Consider the following 14,510-nt stretch of genomic DNA (forward strand, 5'->3'; position numbering starts at 1 on the left):
CATATATGGGGATAGAACAGAAATCCTCTTGGGAGATCTCCGAGAAGCTCTCCTGGAGGTAATCGAAAAGCCTACACATGAGGTTCCTGGGGAGAGCTGCCTTATTGGGTGCTCCGAAGTAGCACACTTTTCCGCGCCAGGCTTTCATCTGGTACTCCGGGACCATTGCCTCAACGAGCATGGCAGCATAGGCCCCTGGTTTGTGCTCGCTTTCATGCAGCATGCGCTCTCTCTCTTTCTGTGACCCTCCTCAGGGTGATCTCGCTCAGAGACTCCTGCATTTAATTAGAGTAAGTTGTTTACTATTAGTATTGGGAGTGCTTCACTGTTCCTTTGCACTTTACAGCCACGTGGTGGAGGCTGCAGAGTGTCAGCATACAGGGATCTTTCCCAGGGAACAGAGGCGAAGGGGTGGAACAGGGGCAGAGTTTATGCTTTCAGGATTGCCTGCAGCAAGAGGACAGTGGTATACATTCACTTTTAAGCAGCCAAAAGTCTTTGGCTTACCATGCCTGGCTGCTCCACGGATTCTGCTGTCCTGCCCCACTTGTCTGATCTGCAGTGCAATCCCCCAGGCAATGAAAGCAAATTCCGAAAATTTGAACTGTCCCTGAATGAGTGCGCATGAGATAGGCGGTGTGCATGGTCTTGTTCACAGAGACTGACTAGACTATGTTTCTTCTTTGCAAAAATGTATCTTTGTAAGGAATTCACTCCCTTTTTCCCATCACACTGCTGCAACTGTATCCCGACCTGCTCCAGCATGCCCCTCACAGAGGCTGGCGCAGATTAGGCGACGCAAGAAAAAGACACGGGACGAGATGTTCGCTGAACTTATGGGCTGCTCCTGAGCCGAGGCGGCCCAGCAGAGCCAGTGGAGGGAGAACCTTTCCCAGCAGCAGCGCTCACACAGCGAATGGGAGGACAGATGGCGTCTGGAGGACCAGCAGGTGACTCAAACGCTGCTTGGACTAATGAGGGAGCAAATGGACACGCTCCGGCGCCTTGTCGATGTTCTGCAGGACCGCAGGCAGGAGGACAGAGCCCCCCTGCACTGTATCTGCAACTGCCCTCCCCCGCCACAAAGTCCAATACCCCCCCTCACCCAAAATAACAAGAAGGAGGTGTGCCAATGGCCGTGAACACTGTCATTCCACCCCAGCACAGTGCTCTAGTACCAAAAAGCACTCATTCGCTAAATTTTGAGAAGTCCTTCCCTTTCTGGGTCACCCAAGGCCAAATCCCAGTTTCATCCCCTAACTGTGTAGTTGATTATTAAAAATAGTTTGCTGTTCATTACTGTTTCCGTCATGTTTCTTTGAAGAAGACTTTGTGTGAAGCGGGGGGAGGGCTTTGGTAATTGCATAGCACAGTCACCATTACCAGGGTACAGAAACGGGGGCAGGATCTACAGCAGGTCAGCAGGTCACAGCACACAGTGTCACACAGCAGGTCTCACACACACCGTGCAGTCACTAGGCACCCTGGTCGGTCTGACAGTAGAGCAGCTCCCCGCAGAAATGCTGTCTGCTGCCCCAGGGTCCTAGCGCCTGCCATCCACAAATGGCAAGGCAGGTTGCCCTTACCCTGCCCTTCCACCATAGCCCTGAGCCTCTCCAATGCCCCAAACCCTCAGCCCCAGCCAGAGCCCTCGTCCCCCTACACCTCATCCCCCTTCCCACACACCCCGCACCCCTTCCTACGCCCCCAGCCTAGAGCCTGCACCCCTCACCCCTTCCGGCACACCCCCCGGGAACCGTCCGCCCCCCAGTCCTCCCCCGCCACAAGGCCACATAGCCCCCGCACACAGAGTCCCGAAAAGGAGGGATGGCAGGCTCCATTGAAACATCCAGTCCGGCACTGCAGACCGCTCTAGGAGCAGGAGCCTGTCATTCCTCGAGTGCAGAAGCGGTGTTAACATCACTGCACACCCTACCCACCACAGTCTGCGTCCCTATTTCAACCCTTTAATGTGAACTCATTAGTAAAGAAAACGTTGTTAATTAACAATATTCCATTAACTTTATTTTTAAATGTGTGTTGGAAGGGGGGAAACGTGGTGAACGGGGTATGTAACCGCAAAAGAAAGTCAACAGTAACTGAAACAGGGGCAGGTTCAGCTTCTCTGTAAAGAAACTGAACAGTCACAGGTTACCCTGCTCTCTGAGGAATCTATCTTTCAAAGCCTCTTGGATGCACAGCGCTTCCCGCTGGGCTCTTCTAATTGCACAGCTGTCTGGCTGAGCGTAATCAGCAGCCAGGCAATTTGCCTCAGCCTCCCATCCCGCCATAAAGGTCTCCCCCTTGCCCTCACAGAGATTGTGGAGCACACAGCATGCAGAAATAACAATGGGGATATTGGTTTCGCTGAGATCAGAGCGAGTCAGTAAGCTCCTCCATCTCCCCTTGAGACGTCCGAAAGCACACTCCATCACCATTCTGCACTTGCTCAGCCGGTAGTTGAAGAGTTCCTTCTCAGTGTCCAAGGCGCCTGTATAGGGCTTCATGAGCCAGGGCATTAGCGGGTAGGCTGGGTCCCCGAGGATCACTGTAGGCATCTGCACATCCCCAACAGTTATTTTGTGGTCCGGGAAGAAACTACCTTCCTGCAGGCGTCTAAACAGACCAGAGTTCCTGAACACACGCGCGTCATGAACCTTGCCCTGCCACCCGATGTTGATGTTGGTAAAACGTCCCCTATGGTCCACCAGTGCTTGCAGCACCATTGAAAAGTAGCCCTTTCGGTTTATATACTGGCTGGCCTGGTGGGCCGGTCCCAGGATAGGGATGTGAGTCCCATCTATAGCCCCACCGCAGTTTGGGAATCCCATTGCGGCGAAGCCATCTATGACAACCTGGACGTTTCCCAGGGTCACTACCTTTGAGAGCAGGAGCTCAACGATTGCGTGGGCTACTTGCATCACAGCAAGCCCCACGGTAGATTTGCCCACGCCAAAGTGGTTTGCTACTGACCGGTAGCTGTCTGGTGTAGCAAGTTTCCAGAGGGCTATGGCCACTCGCTTCTGCACAGTCAGGGCTGCTCGCATCCGGGTGTCCTTGCACTTCAGGGCAGGGGACAGCAAGTCACACCGTTCAAGGAAAGTGCCCTTACGCATCCTGAAGTTTTGCAGCCACTGTGATTCATCCCAGACCTGCAGCACTATGCGCTCCCACCACATAGTGGGACCGCATAGTGCTGCAGGTCTGGGATGGGGAGGGATAGCTCAATGGTTTGAGCATTGGCCGGCTAAACCCAGGGTTGTGAGTTCAATCCCTGAGGAGGCCACTTAGGGATCTGGGGCAAATATTCATCCTGCTAGTGAAGGCAGGGGGCTGGACTTGATGACCTTTCAAGGTCCCTTCCAGTTCTAGGAGATTGGTATATCTCCAATTATTACCTATTTTTTTTTATTACCTATTACCACCAGTCCATGCTTGTTTCCCTGGGCCAGAATCGCCGTTCCACAGCATGAACATGACCCATTGCCACCATGATCTCCACGGCGCAGCGTACCGTGCTTTCTGAGAGGTCTGTGCCACTCTGTGACTTCATGTCCTCACCGCGCTGCCGGAGCCGCCTCGCCCGATTTCTCAGCATCTGACTGTTGAAGAGGTGTACAATAAGGTGCGAGGAGTTGACAACGGTCATAAGTGCAGCGATGATCGCAGCGGGCTCCATGATTGCAGTGGAGTGCTGTGGCATCCGCGCTGTCACTAACAGGAAAAGTGCGCGAACTGATTTCCCGCCGGCGGGAGTGACGGTTGAATGCTGACAGTTACCCAAGACCACCCTCGACACAGTTTTTCCCCCAGCAGGCATTGGGGGGAAATCCCAGAATTCCAATGGGCAGCGGGGAGTGCGGGAACTGTGGGATAGCTTCCCACAGTCCACTGCTTCCACCCTGACGCTGTCCCTGTTAGTGTGGACTCACAAAGTCGAATTAGTGTCCTTAGTGTGGACGCACAAATTCGACTTTGTAAGGTCGATTCTACAAATTTGAATTAACTTATATCAAACTAATCTGGTAGTGTAGACATACCCTAGGAAAGTGTAACATAAGTGAGAAGAAAAACATCTTTGTTATTTCCCTGGTGGTCTAGTGGTTAGGCTTTGGCACTTTCACTGCAAGGGCGAGGGTTCAATTCCTAGTCAGGAAAAAGTGACTTTAAATCAAAACTGCTTCAGTTATTTTTCACTTACAAAATAAACAAATCTATGTTTTTTTCCTGATTCCCCCATCTTCCCACGATTCACCCACAAAAGCTTATGCTCCTGTATGTCTGTTAGTCTGTAAGGTGCCACAGGACTCTTTGTCTTTTTGAGGTGAGTGCAGCTTGCTTGGGATGGTGCTGACGATGGATAGAAAAAAGGCTGGAGTCAATGACTGATGAGACCACAGAAGGGGAAGGGGAATGGCAGCCCCACAGAAGGTCCTGGGTGCTCTGATGCCCCAGTTATTGCACCCTGGCCTGTCGTAGAGAGAGAAAAGACCCAGCGGGACCCAGCCCCCGTACAGTGATCCCATGGACAAGAACCTGGCTGGGAGTGGGGTGAAGGTTCCCTCTGGGAAAAGGGGAGCTGAAACCCCTCAGTGTCCTGGAATTTAAGCAATGGAAGCTTCAAACCCTGCAGGGGTGGGGGCTGAACCTTCAAACCCTGCAGGGGTGGGGGCTGTCCAGCCCAACCTTCAGCAGAAGGTTGGGCTGGACAGGGGAGGCAGGTTTGTATAATTTTTGGTGGTGCCCAGAATGGGACCAAGTCCTGCCCCACACCCCACACACACCTGCCTAAGGCTCTGGGGTGGAGTTTGCTGAGGGAGGGAGAGGGGCTGGGCTCTGGGAGAGAGTTTGGGTGCAGGGGCTGGGCTCAGTCAGGAGGTTGGGGTGGAGGAGAGTGTGCAGCTGTGGGAAGAACAACTTGGGATTGCTTGGAGAAGCCACCTTTAAAAACACAAGTGTAACATCCTAGTTACATTTTAATAAGACCAAATTAAATGGTGCAGGACAGAGCCAGCTACAGTCTATTGTCCTGGACAATAGGAGCCATCAAGAGTCCAAACCACTATTAATGGCCCACAATTTGCATCATTACAACAGGACCTCAGAGTTATAGTTCATATTTCTAATTTCAGATCCAAGAATGATCGGTTCATACAAATAGGATGAACACACATCGTAGATTATAAGCTTTGTAATGATACCTTACAAGAGACCTTTTGCATGAAGCATAGTCCAGTCACTTTATATTCACACTCATTAGCATATTTTCATAAAATCCTATGGAGTGCAACGTCACAGAAGGGAAAGGGTTTTTCTGCGGCACCTGGGAGCAGTTGAGTTTCATGTTCAGGCTGTGGGATGAGTTCCTCCAGGTTTCTCGTAAGCACACAGGGACCTTCGCGGGTGCTCTCGATACAGGAATGGCCCAGACATGATAAAGTGATGGGAATTGCATTTTCCTTTTTTATTTCTGTATTTCCAATGACATTTCTGTTTGTGATTTCGTTTTGTTTTGTACAACTGTGTTTTCTCCTGGATTTGATATTTAACGAAAAAAAGAATAAGGCCTCAAGGCACCAGATGGAGGAGCAGGCTGGGGCTAGGACTGCTAAGAGAGCGAGAGTAGCAGGTTTTCTGTATTGTTTCCTGCCCTAATTTTTCTTGACTAGTTTCTGTTCTGTACAAAATTTGCCAATTTTTCACATGTGAGCCTGACTAGCTCAGTTGGTAGCGCTTTGGACTTTTAATCTGAGGGTCCAGGGTTCAAGTCCCTGGTCAGGCAAAGAAACACTTTCCCTCTATGACACCCCTGAAGAGTTTCAGAAGGACTTTCCTTGACTTTAGTTTTTCCTTTTCAGGACATGGCCTTTCCTAGGAAGGGCCCTTTACTGCCTGGGACTCAAGGTGCTACTGCCTCACCTGTCCACTGGCCTCACAGTCTGGAGGAAGAAAGGCCTCTGGGCCTGCAGCAAAGTGCTGGGTGCTGACTTTTTGAGCAAATGCAGGGCTGGCCAGAGAGGCATGTTCCCACTGAGTCCTCCCTGCCAGAAAAAATTGTCCCCACAAACAAGGGCGGCTCCAGGCCCCAGCACGCCAAGCGCGTTCTAGGGACAGCAAGCCGCGGGGGGTGCTCTGCCGGTCACCGCGAGGGCGGCAGGCAGGCTGCCTTCGGCGGCGTGCCTGCAAAGGGTCCACTGGTCCTGCGACTTCAGCGGACCTCCCGCAGGCAAGCCGCCGAAGGCAACCTGCCTGCCGTGCTTGGGGCGGCAAAATGCCTAGAGCTGCCCCTGCCCACAGAGTCCTCCCTGCTGGAAGGCTACAGTAATCAACAGGTGCTGTGCTGGTCCCATGGTGTAAGGGCCAGCACTCAGGACTTTGAATCCTGCAATCTGAGTTGAAGTCTCAGTGGAATCTGAGACCAATTCCTGTGCCACAAACCCTGCTGGGTCTTCCAAGGCTCTGTCTTGCTTTCTCAAAGGCCATGAAAGCCACTACAAAAGGGTTTTTTCTCCTGCTGATAATAGCTCACCTTAACTGATCACTCTCGTTATAGTGTGTATGGCAACACCCAATTTTTCATTGTCTGTGTGTTATATATATATATATATATATATATATATATATATATATATATATATATATATATATATCTTTCTGCTGTATTTTCCACTGCATGCAATGAAGTTGGTTTTAGCCCAGGAAACCTTATGCTCAAATAAATGTGTTAGTTTCTAAGGTGCCACAAGTACTCCTTGTTCTTTTTGCAGATAAATTAATGGAGGTTAAGTCCATGAATGGCTATTAGCCAGGATGGGTAAGGAATGGTGTCCCTAGCCTCTGTTTGTCACAGGGTAGAGATGGATGGCAGGAGAGAGATGACTTGATCATTACCTGTTAGGTTCACTCCGTATGGGGCACCTGGCATTGGCCGCTGTTGGCAGATAGGATGCGGGGTTGGATGGACCTTTGGTCTGACCCAGTATGGCCATTCTTACGTTCTTATGAAGGAAGGGGCAAAGCCCTGCAACAGAGTTTCTGTAGTGTAGTGGTTATCATGTTTACCTAATGCACAAAAGGTCCTTGGTTCAAAGCCAGGCAAAAACATGCTGGCTTATTTTTCCCAGCTCCTCCTGGCCTGTCCCTGCTGTTGTAGGAGCAGCAGTGATTTCTATGCTCAAAAGGTCTGTTATACTTCCCCTGCTCCCACTTTTGTCTCCTCTCCCTCTCTGAGTGCCTGTGAAGTGGTTTTCCCCCTCCCGCTCCCTCCTGGAATGCTCGTGGGATGAATGGGCTGGTTGAAGAGCAGAAGAGCTCCCAGGTAGACAAGGTGTCTGGGACGCTAATTAGGCAGCACTCACACACCCAGAGCATGGACACTGCCCAAGGTGGAGTGTGACCAACCAGATGCAGCCAAGTCATCTCTAGTCGCAGGCCATGAGGTGCAGGCCCTTAAAAGGGGAAGGGGCCCTGTGCTCAGGGGCGCACTCACAAGCTTGTACCTCCAGTGAATGCCCTTTACCCGGACTGCTTGGCCAGTGGTTCTCTGCGTTGTATTTCATTGTGCCTCAGGAAGACTTACCTTCATCGCACCATCCATAGCTGCGCTGTGGGACACTTACCTTGCAGAATCCTGACAGCTCCAGTGCTGTGCCTGTCCTGGGAGCGTGAGTATGCGAGTGTGAGTGTGACTCCCCCCTGCTTATTTTGAGCTTAGCTGTCAGTATAATAAATGTGATGCTTTCTGCCAAACTCAGATGGGTCATTAGTCCTCCCTACGCTGACTAGCTGGCCCAATTTTGGGTAACACCTGCGATAACCCCAACCCCTGCAGGGCAGAGGGTGGTGAAATGAGCTGAGAAAAAGCCTTGGCATCAGCAGGGGAAAGCTAGAGGATCTGGGCCAGTCACCTTTTGAAGCCTTGTGGCTTGGTCTCCTCTGCCCTGGGAGGTTGGCCTATGGCGGCCGGCTCTTCCTGCTGCATCCTCTGTGTGACTTGCCAAAGGAGTGGGTGGGTGGGGTGTTTTGGCCTGCAAGGTGCAGCAGGTCGGACTAGATGATCACATTGGTCCCTTCTGACCTTAAAGGCTCTGACTCTAAAAGGGAGAGGGAAATAGAGGAATTTTTTTTAAAAAATAAACCAAACATTGTAATACCAGGATAACTCTAACAGCTCATTGTATAGTCCCGCCCGTTTTTTCCTCCATTGTGTGTTGAATGACCTGCAGGATATAGATTCTCTCATTCCCTTGATAAACTGATACAATGTGACTGAAATAAAACCAATTCCCAGGGGAGAAAAATCACATCCCTGCATTGGCTGGGAATCGAACCCAGATCAACTGCTTGGAAAGCAGCTATGCTCACCACTATACCACCAATGCCTCTGACAAAAGTGCCACTTATGCTTGTCCAATGAGGCTAGAGTAGCATTGAGGAGATTTTCTGCCTGTTAAAATGTACTGGATTCTCATCACTAAAAAAAAACACCTCCATCTTCACTTGGGTTTGAACAATCAGCCTTTCAATTAGCCAACAAAGTTGTTAACCACAGGGTATGTCTACACTACGGGATTATTCCGATTTTACAGAAACCGGTTTTTGGAAACAGATTGTATAAAGTCGAGTGCACGCAGCCCCACTAAGCACATTAATTCGGCGGTGTGCGTCCATGTACTGAGGCTAGTTTTGATTTCCAGAGCGTTGCACTGTGGGTAGCTATCCCATAGCTATCCCATAGTTCCCGCAGTCTCTCCCGCCCATTGGAATTCTGGGTTGAGAGCCGAATGACTGATGGGGCAAAAACAGTGTCATGGGTGATTCTGGGCAAATGTCGTCAGTCAATCCTCCCTCCGTGAAAGCAACGGCAGAAAATAATTTCGCGCCCTTTTCCCTGGATTGCCCGGGCAGGCGCCATAGCACAGCAACCATGGAGCCCGTTCAGCCTTTTTGCACTGTCACCGTATCTCTAGTGGATGGTGCTGACAGAAACGGTACTGCAGCGCTACACAGCAGCATCCCCTTGCCTTTTGCAAGTTAGCAAAGATGGTTACCAGCCATACCGTCCCGCCTGCTGCTTTGCAAGTTGACAATGACAGTTGCCAGTTATACTGTACCATCTGCTGCTGTCATGGGTGCTCCTGGCCGGCCTCGGTGAGGTCAGCTGGGGGCGCATGGGCAAAAATGGGAATGACTCCCCAGGTCATTCCCTTCTTTATGTTTTGTCTAAAGGGAGAGTCAGTCCTGTCTAGACTATCAGACAAGCCTACTAAAGAACCAAAGAGGCAAATGGCCGCTCCGGGTCAGAGCCCCAGACATCCCACAGTAATGATGAGCTGCATGCCATTCTAGGGGGTGCCCCTGCAACAACCACACCCATTGCTTCCCTCCTCCTCCACCCCTCCTGGGCTACCGTGGCAGTTATCCCCCATTTGTGTGATGAAGTAATAAAGAATGCAGGAATTTGAAACAACACTGACTCTATCGCCTCTGCAAGTAGAGCTCAAAGTGGGAGGGGCAGGCAGCCTCCAGCTGCTATGATATTCCAGGCAGGACTGAATCTCCATTCAGTCTTTTTTCACTGTCACTATGTCTACTGGATGGTGCTGACAGACGCTTAAAGAAGAGAATGACCTGGGAGTCATTCCCATTTTTGCCCAGGCAACCCCCGGGCCACCTCACCGAGGCCAGCCAGGAGCACTCACAGGATGACGATGACGGATACCAGTCCTACTGTACCATGTGCCGTCCGCAAGGGAAGGGAAGTGAAGGAGATGCTGCTGTGTAGCGCTGCAGCACCATGTTTGCCAGCAGCATCCAGTAGACATACGGTGACATTGTTTTCATGGGGGAAGAGGGGACGATGACCAGGGCCGGCTCCAGAGCCCAGCGGGGCAAGCACCCGCATGGGGCGACCCTTTCCCAGGGGGGCGGCAGGCTGGGCCGGCGGACCTGCCGCAGTCATGCCTGCGGGAGGTCCACCGGAGCCCCGGGAGCAGTGGACCTCCCGCAGGCATGACTGCGGACGGTTCGCTAGTCCCGCGGCTCGGCTGGACCTCCCGCAGGCATGCCTGCTGCAGCTCAACCGGAGCCACCGGAACAGCGAACCGCACGCAGCTGCGGGAGGTCCAGCCGAGCCGCGCGACCAGTGGACCCTCCGCAGTCATGCCCGCGGGAGGTCCGCTGCTCCCGCGGCTCGGGGGCGCCTCCTGGGCATGACTGCTTGGGGCGGCCAAATTTGTAGAGCCGCCCCTGGCGATGACATATACCCTGAACCACCCGCGACAATGTTTTTGACCCATCAGGCTTTGGGAACTCAGCCAAGAATTCAAATGGTTTTCGGAGAGTGCGGGAACTGTGGGATAGCTACAGACGTCAGTCACCCCTCCCTCCATGAGCATCCATTTCATTCTTTGGCCTTCTGGTACGCTTGTCTCAGCTCCTTAAATTTCAGCACTGTGAGTCCCTGCTGTGGCCTCTGTCTATCATGGCCTTGGAGATTTTTTCAAATGCTTTGGCATTTCGTCTATTGCAACGGAGTTCTGATAGAACAGATTCATCTCCCCATACAGAGATCAGCTGCACTATCTCCCGTATGGTCCATGCTGGAGCTCTTTTTTGATTCTGGGACTGCATGGTCACCTGTGCTGATCGGCGCTCCACGCTGGGCAAACAGGAAATGAAATTCAAAAGTTCGCAGGGCTTTTCCTGTCAACCTGGCCAGTGCATCCAAGTTCAGATTGCTGTCCAGAGTGGTCACAATGGTGCACTGTGGGATGGCACCTGGAGGCCAATACCATTGAATTGTGGCCACACTAACCCTAATCCGAAATAGCAATACCGATTTCAGCGCTACTCGCCTCGTCGGGGAGGAGTAGAGATTCCAGTGTTAAGAGCCCTTTATATCGATATAAAGGGTTTCATTGTGTGGACGGGTGCAGGATTAATGTGATTTAATGCTGCTAAATTCAATATAAACTCATAGTGTTGACCAGGCCAGAGAGAGCAGCAGGTTTCCTCTATTGTTTCCCACTCTTGGTTTCTTGACTAGTTTCTCCTCTGCACCAACTTGCTCTTTTTGTTCTGTGAGCCTGGCTAGCTCAGTTGACAGAGCATCTGGCTTTTAATCTGAGGGTCCAGGGTTCAAGTCCCTGGTCAGGTGATAAACTACTCACCAAGATCTTAAACTGTCTTTCTCACATCCTCTTTGATGTTACTTTTTCTCTTCAGGATTTTCCCTTTCCTCAGAAGGGCCTTTTTGTGTGTGGGTTTGAAGGAGCAACTTCCTGACAGCCCCTCTGTCCTTGCAGCCTGGAGGAATAAAGGCCTCTGGGCATAGAGCATGTTCCTTCCCTGCACACACACACACACACACACACACACACACACACAGAATATCCCTAAGGAATTAGAATCACCTGCTGCCTTCCCCTGTCCTGCTGGATCCTCAAATGAAGATGCTCTTCAGCCTAAACCCATGTCCCCTCTTTTCCCAGTGCCCCTCAGACCCAACCCTCAGTCCCTCCTATGCTCACTGCTCCTCACTCCCAACCAGAGCCTGCTCCTCTTCACCCTTCTCCTCTGTCCCAACCCACAGCCCCCTCCTATTCCCGGTGCCCCTCAATCCCAACCCACAGCCCCCTCCTATTCCCAGTGCCCCTCAATCCCAACCCACAGGCCCCTTCTCCACACGCTGCTCCTCAATCCCAACCCACAGCCCCCTCCTTCCCTCCAGCAGCAGGTGCTTCAGACCCCCTCAGGAAGATTTTCTTGCAAGGTTTCGTGTAGGAGTCTGCATGTGGATTTTACAGTATGTTGGAAATAGGTTGGGTTGCTTGCCGAAATGATCACTTGTGGCTGGTGTTGGATTCCCAGTCTCCATGTTACAGGGGCAGGAGAAATAAAGGGTTGTTATCCTTGTTGTGTGAATCGAGGGCAGCACAACTGTGCTTGGCAGACCCCGATGGAGGGACTCACCCTCAGTTCAATAGCACTTGCTAGGCAGGGGACAGGGGTTCCAAAGCTGAGTGGGCTGGGGCTATGTCCACACTGCAATGAAACACCCACAGCTGTCCCGTGCCAGTGCAGGCTCCCAGGCTAGGGCCCTGGGGTGGTAAATTTGCACTGTAGACATCTCAGCTCAAGCTCAAGCTCAGTATCAGGTTCTGGGAGCCCTCAAGGTTGGGAGGGAGTTTAGCAAGCAAACAAGGTAAAATGGCAGTGGAGTATTACCCTGGACTCAATGGCAGTTCTCCATTGGTCTGTCTGCTCTGGGGCAGGGACAATAACACGTCCTGCTGCTTTCGTTATTTCAAAGGGCGGTTTAGGATTTTCATTCTCACACACGGTGCACAAAGCAGGACTCAACCCTCGGTGTAAACTAAACAAGTTGCTCACAGATTCTGGCAGCCACAATGAGCCATTTGGTGTGAAATCCAAGACCTGCCCCTGTCCCAGAGGGAGGGGGGTCATCTGTGATGGGCTGGAACACTGACCTATCAGCTCTTAACTCCCAAACTTTCAGTAACTCTATCATCAGTGCCTGTGAGTGTAATTTAATCAGCCACACTGGGCAGGACCAAAGGCCCATGTAGCTCTGTGTTTTATCCTCTGACAGTTGCAAATACCAGGTGCCCCAAAATTAATCAACAAGGCACCATGGGGAGTTGAACCCAGGATCTCCTGTTTACAAGACAGGTGCTTTAGCCAGCTAAGCCATGGTGCCTGCCTGTGGCTAAAACACACTGTCTGCCCACACCTGACTCCCTGCCATCCCCACTGGGGCCTGAGAAGTTTTGCTTGTGTTGGATTCTGATGGAGGGGTAGGTGGGTGAGGAATAGCTTTTATTGGACTTTGTAGAAGTGATTGAGAACGTCACCCTAACCCAGTGGTCCTCAAACATTTCACACTGTGCCCTCTTAGCCATGGCTGTGGCCGCTCGGAAGCTGCGGTCAAGAACCGAGGCTGTGAGTGGGTCAGTTGCTTGCTGGGAAGAAGGGTGCAGACAGGGGTTAGGGGGGTCGAGTCCAAGCTGGGAGTCAGGGGCCCAGGCTGAGGGAGGGGTTGGGGAAGAGCTGGGACAAAGTGGGGCTGAGTGGTGCTACCACCCTGCCCTCCATGGGGGCTGGCTCAGGCCCTGAGGTGCCCCCATGAATGTTCCTCTGTGTCCCCCTAGGAGTCATGCCCCACATTTTGAGGACCACTGAACCCTACTCGCTAATCAGGGGCTAGTGATGCCAAAGCCCAGGGAAAGGGAGAACAAGTGCGGGGCCCCCAGCACTGGAGCCATGTGAAGGGGCTGCAGGAGAGGGGCAATGGCTGGTGGTACAGGGAGTTAAGGGCAAAGGGGGCACAGGAGGGGCAGGAGTTAGGGGTGGAGGAGGCACAAGGGTTGGGAGTGCAGGAGCTAGCCGTAAATGGGGAGTGGGGATCGTCTAGGGGCAATGGGGAAGTGCCAAAGTACAAGCTTTGCCCAGGGCACCATTTTCCCTAATGCTGGTCTGAGCAAACAATTGGAAATGACCCTTCAGTGAGACCAGAACCATAGTGTAGAAAAGCCCCTTTGTTAAGTGGTGGTGGCTGAGGGCTTAGGGAGATGGGTTAGAAAGCAATGGGCACTTGTCTGCGGAGGTTTGATTCTTGCCTGCTGGGCAAGGCTGGTGTGTGGTGTCTCCATGGCTGCACGTTCAGTGTCTGATCACCCACAGTGCCACAGGGAGCCAAGTCTAGACATATCCAGAGGCTCTATGCCAGGGTTTCTCAAACTTCCTTTCACCGCAATCCCCTTCTGCCAAAAAACTTACTACATGGCCCTGGAAAGAGGGACCAAGCTCCTCCACACTGAGCAGAGGCAGGGGAGACAAAGCCTGAGCCCTGCCCCAGGTAGGGGAGGGCAAAACCAGAGCTTGAGGGATTCAGCCCTGGGTGGTGGGGCTCAGACTTTTGGCTTCAGCCCCAGGCACCAACAAGTCTAATGCCAGCCCTGGCGACCCCATTAACACAGGGTCACATCCCACTTTGGGGTCCTGACTCTCAGTTTGAGAACCACTGCTCTATGCTGATGGGAGAGAGTTTTCCTGTGGGTGCAGTTAATCCACTTCCCCAAGAGGTGGCAGCTATGTCAGTGGGAGAAACTATATCGGTGGGTGTGCAAGCTTGTGTATCACATTTAAGAAGTTTAATCAAACCCCATTTTTTAAACCACTTGTGGACTGGGAATGGCAAAGGACCTCAATGAAGCAGGGTCTGTCCTTCAAAGTCCTGGTGATCATGAATCCATACTCCTGTTGTCATGGGGGTAGAACTCAGTGGTAGAGTGCTTACCTGCAGCTCAAGTGCTCTTTGGTTCAAACCCGAGGGTCCCCTTATAACATTTTTTCTTTTTTTTTTAAAAAAAGGAAAACATTTTCATTTCCATTCTCCATTATGTTCAGGAGCTCCACTGTACGGGGGTGTTTGATATGAATGTAAACACTCAACATTTCACTGTCCAAATGCACAAAAACCTAGCAAA

The 14,510-nt window shown here is 51.8% G+C and overlaps 1 protein-coding gene and 1 non-coding gene across 2 annotated transcripts in view; one reads left to right on the forward strand and one right to left on the reverse strand.

Annotated features, from left to right (window-relative positions):
* The window catches only part of LOC120375373 (zinc finger protein 850-like), a 477,476-nt gene that overhangs the window by 382,690 nt on the left and 80,276 nt on the right, over positions 1 to 14,510 (forward strand). The gene's annotated exons all lie outside the window — the stretch shown is intronic.
* TRNAG-UCC lies at positions 8,310 to 8,381 on the reverse strand. The gene has a single exon. It is a non-coding gene; the product is annotated as a tRNA-Gly (tRNA).

The sequence above is a fragment of the Mauremys reevesii genome, linkage group 12 (genome assembly GCF_016161935.1).
Source record: "Mauremys reevesii isolate NIE-2019 linkage group 12, ASM1616193v1, whole genome shotgun sequence".
Lineage (NCBI taxonomy): Eukaryota > Metazoa > Chordata > Testudines > Geoemydidae > Mauremys > Mauremys reevesii.